The sequence below is a fragment of the Phasianus colchicus genome, chromosome 27, assembly GCF_987193195.1.
Source record: "Phasianus colchicus chromosome 27, bPhaCol1.hap1.1, whole genome shotgun sequence".
Lineage (NCBI taxonomy): Eukaryota > Metazoa > Chordata > Aves > Galliformes > Phasianidae > Phasianus > Phasianus colchicus.
Window position 1 is genome coordinate 3,627,534 of NC_143462.1, and position 4,963 is coordinate 3,632,496.

At 37.2% G+C, this 4,963-nt stretch overlaps 1 long non-coding RNA gene across 1 annotated transcript; it reads left to right on the top strand.

Annotated features, from left to right (window-relative positions):
• The first annotated feature begins 245 nt into the window (after positions 1–245).
• On the top strand, positions 246–2,198 carry LOC149914816 (uncharacterized). The gene is made up of 3 exons (XR_016460195.1): positions 246–301; positions 406–501; positions 1,900–2,198. It is a non-coding gene; the product is annotated as an uncharacterized LOC149914816 (long non-coding RNA).
• The last annotated feature ends 2,765 nt before the right edge of the window (positions 2,199–4,963 follow it).

Below are 4,963 nucleotides of genomic sequence, written 5' to 3' on the forward strand. Positions count from 1 at the left end.
GGCAGTTATATTTCTCTCTCTACTTATTCACTCTCAGCGAGGGCTCTCCTTACCATCTGCTGATATTTAATTAATATATGCTAAATGTCCTACTATATTATTAAATCTCATTTAGAAGTGTCCTCAGTATCTCAGTATAGGTCTGCCTATATTGCAGGAGAACGAGCAGGGACATTGCCTTGTATTTAAATAATTCAGATAAAAGAAGGCTCATTAATGAAAGAAAGGTGTTATCTTTCCCTCTAGAAATGAGCAAAAGGAGAGGACAGAAATGTAATGAAAACCTGGAGATTTCCCAGAGGTAAAATTTATCTAAAAATCCTTATATACTACCAGATCTGCCAATCCTTTTGGTGGATGCAAGGCCATTCCTCATCGTCATATTTGTAATGCTCTACACTACAGGACGAAGCAACAGATTGAATGCGGGGTTTGTGAATAAAGCTGGGGAAAAGCCTTCTTCCCATCTAACAAAAGGTCTGCACTTGGACGTAACATGAGGTAAGGCAGGCAGTTAAAAGTATGTATTTCTCAAGATCACTTCCATGACAGCTTTATTTTTCCCCTTTGCAAAATATCACCAAGGAGACTTTACATATATTATTGCATAACTCAGCATCTCAGTTAAAAATATCACTACATATGAAAAATGGATTAAAAAAAATAGTAAGGTGTAAATGTGACAGAATCAGGATAAAATCTTATGCCTCAGAAATAAACACAATGGCCAAGATTTTCAAAGCAGTTTGTGGGTGAGAGGAAGAAAAGGGGGGGGAATGAGCTTCTAATCTAACTGAAATGGGAATCCGAAGTAAATTAACGGCAGTGCTTTCAATATTTCCTCACAAAGTCCTGGTTCTGAGGCAGAAGTCCAGCTGACTACAACAGAACCAGGATTTCATATGTCTAAATCCTAAGCTCGTTTTTTTCAATCAGCAAAGCAAGGAGGTTAATTTGTCATTACCAGCTAAGACCACAACTCAGTTCTGTCCAGCACAGTGCATCCTTGCCTGGTGCAAAGCGCTGGAAGGAAACTGAATGGAGGATGTGGGAACCAGGCAATCATTAAATTTTCTTAGAAAATAATAAGAAAAAAACTTTTACGAAATTTTAATTTAAATCCTAAAAAATGTCAAAGTCAAAATCATCTCCAGTAACCGACCTGCTTCATATTTTCCCTTCAGGACAATGTTTTACAAACACTGGAAGAGTTATGAGTACAAATACATTAAATTACAGTATTATCCAAAAATTCATTTTGTAACTGCAAAAATAGCAACTACAGCTTTTTTAATAACTGCAGGATTTCCCCATATCTTTTTGCCAAAGCTGGTGTGCAGCATTTGTCGTGCTGAACAGAAAAAGCAAGTACTCATAACCATTAGATATCATCTTGTACATGAAAACAATTAAGAGGGGTTGAAGCTGCCTCTACTTGCATTTCACAGCTCCGATGCAAAAGTCATTGAGATGAATAGAAAAATTTCCACTGACTTCAGAAGGCTGTAGCTCTCTGTATAAATAAATAGAATTCCCAATGCTTCGTTTCCCATTGAATGATTACAATTTTAATAAGTCATCCATTTAAAAAGGAAAGATGTCGAATTTTAATAAGCAACTTTGCTCAGTGCACCTTATGAAGAATGTAATTAGAGATATCTATTAATAGCTGAACTACAAAGTAGTGACAAACTAAATGTCCATTCAGATCATGGTAGTTCCCCACTTAAAGGCTATTCCCTACTTAGAGTGGTCTTCAAACAGCCACAATAGAAGTGAATTCAGTTTTGTTTGCATTTTAGCCAAACAGCAGTGGCTCTAATAGCTCAACCATGCAAATGCTGCTTAACCTTACATGGATATTTATAGTCTTACCTCTGCAGAATTCTCTCTAAACAGGTTTTGAAGCAGCTTCCACACTCCTGAGGCAAATTACGAATGAAATCCATGAAGAATTGGCAAGCAGCTTCCTACAACTCTGAACAACTAATTGTATTACAATACCTTTCAGATGGCTTACACAAAATTATCTCTCTGATATTCAAGGAGTCGAGACTTGGTAGAATTCCCCTGAAGAGCTTTGTTTGATATGCTCTGGGAGTCTCCTACATTGCACATTAATGCCAGAAACAGTTGTTGGTTTTTGTACTGCTTAATTTATTACTTTGTTTTACTTACGCACCTCCTACTCTCTAGTAGTACAGAACTGTTTCATTTACAGATGTAAACCCTGGGTATTGGTGGCTGTTCCAATCAATAAATGTGCATTAATGCTAGCACAAGGGTGACTCGGTATACAGAAACAAAGGCATAATTAAAGTGTAACTCCTGCTTATATCACAAAGTTAGGAGTTCAGAAACAGTAGACATAAATAATTGAGAAACAGTAGGCTGGCATTGTTTTTAAGCCACCAAGAAAAGATTCAGACTTTGATTCTCGCTACAGATGAGTAAATAGCCTGGGACCATAGAGTTGAAAGGGAAAAAAAATTAAAACGTACCAAGAAAAGCCTTATTCCATCACTAACAGTGACTCAGACATTTCAGAAAATATGTTCTCCTGCTGTTTACTGACTTTGCCTACAGAACAAGCTATCAGAGATCAGCAGCCTTTAACACCTTGTGGAGTTACAGCATCTGATCCAAGACAGCTTTGTGCATCTTGTGCCAATTTCACCTGAAGTTTAAGTACATGCAAGAACACAAAAGACAATTTGCATTTCTCAGCACTGTCCAACATGCATATATGACCATGGGTTGATGATCTTTACTTCTGATACATCTCAGCTGTGATCACAGCAAATGCCATAAACAAGTTTTGATGACTGCAGGAGCCATAAGGCAGATTAATCAGACAGTGAAGGTGATTTTGCTGGTATTAACTACACTAACAAAACTCAAGGGAAGTAAATGTGGAACATAAAAACAATCACATCTAACAAGGCATTTCAGATATATCTGTGAGGTTTCAATGCATATTTATTACTGGTTGCATAACTTTTTATTGCTATTTTTGACAAGCATCTTCATTTATCAGAAATCTACTTAAATGCTGCTGGGGTGATCTAATACCACTCATAAAGCTATGAGATTTATCATTTTCCTTTATGAATATAAATAAGAACAGAGCTAAAACGATAACGGGTGAACACAGACTATCAGAAAACTGCCATTTGCCATTCCTTTAGAATACAGCCAACACCTTTCAGTTAAGATTGGGAGAACACCAAGCATTCATCCATATAAACAAACTTAAAAGACCAGTGTACCTTCCAGTCCTCTACAACAGCACAGAACCATTGTCTCAGACACGTTACTTTGCTGCTGTCTTTTTCATATGTTAGTTTACAGAAAGTGCTTTGCTGTTCCTCTCAGTTCTTCCTATTTTTTTTTTTTTGTTTTTATTTTTGATGAATGACTTCATCCAGCAAACTCAGCTCTATGACTCTTCTACGCTACCCTGATTAGATTGTCCAAGTGCTTCTGGCAGACAGCAGATAGGAAGAGTTTTTGGCTTTTTCCTTTTCTAGAGCAGTTCCAGCTATCCAACCCTGGTTTCGTTCATGAGCATGAAATTTAATTCCCAAATAGTGCCAAAATATTCTTGGATATTCAGATATCTGCAACACTCCTCTTGTTACATGGAAAAGTATCGACACTACAATGTAAAGCCACTATGCATCTTATTAAAAAGTCATTTTCTTCGTGGAGCTTTGCCAATCTTCAGCAGTGCCTTTCAGAAGGAGAGGACTAACATAGATTTGTTTTTTATTACATTCCATTGTGATAGATTTTTAAAAAATCAGAGTATTTCCATTCACTGTTTGCTTTGGTAACACCCCGTCACGTAGATCTATTGCTTTTAGGTTTGGATTCTGTTTCCTCCCCTTCATCTACTCTTCCATCTCCCCAAGAGGTTCAAAACTATCTTACCCTGTCCTATAGTTTTGGTTGCATAATTTGTTTATGTTAAAAAGTTATTTAGAAGTTTACGTTAACAGTGATTCTCCAATAATATTGTTCCAAAACTGGGGTATTATGCATCACGAAGAAAGAAGATACGTTGATGTTAAATAAAACACACAGAACAGTTCCCAAAATAATGACATTTCACAGACTTCCTTACTGTTTTTGTAAGTATCATTGGTTTTGAGTGTACACTTAAAAAAATCTTGATTCAATTATCTAATGTGAATGAAGAGACGAAGATTAGCAGCTGATTAAAATGCTTACAGAAAACAGTTATGATTAAGTGAAGTAATCCTCCAAGAAACCAAAAGCTGTATCAGATAAATTTTGCTATGGAGACTGCACCCAGGCATTCAGCAAAGCTTCTTATACCGTTTTGTCAAGAGCCCAGATTTATTTCAGAATCCAATGGGAACTGACCTGCACTCAAGCAAAATGATAGTCCAAAGAACAAAATAAGACCTATTCCCCAGTTCTTTCCTCCACTATTTAATAACAGAGCGGAGGGGTGTGCAGATGCATTTGAGATGCAGGATTTTCCATAAGTTTATTTTGTTAATTAATCTTATTCACTGACTTACTGAACATCTGCCCTACAGGCTGCCCTATTCCAGCTTTAACAGCAGCCTCACAAAATTACACCAAATTGCATATTTTATACTGTCCTTTCCCAGTATTTTCTTCATTACTCTGAGCAGGCAGAGAGACATTCTGCAGTGTGCCCCTCAATGGGAATATTTCCCTGCAGCTTGCCTTCCTAATTGGGATATTATTTCAGGAGTGTGGATTACAAGAGGCCATATTCTGACAGCAGGAAAGGCAGCTTCATTCCTGCTTGAAGCTCAGTTACAGACTGACTGGTGGAGTTCAGTGTCTGGTACCTGTTCTGAATTCCGTGGCATTATTCTGATTCCCAGGTTTCAGAGGTGTTTATTTTAAAAACACTTAGGATGGCTTAAGGCACTGCTTGCTCTTATCTTCATACCTGAACTGA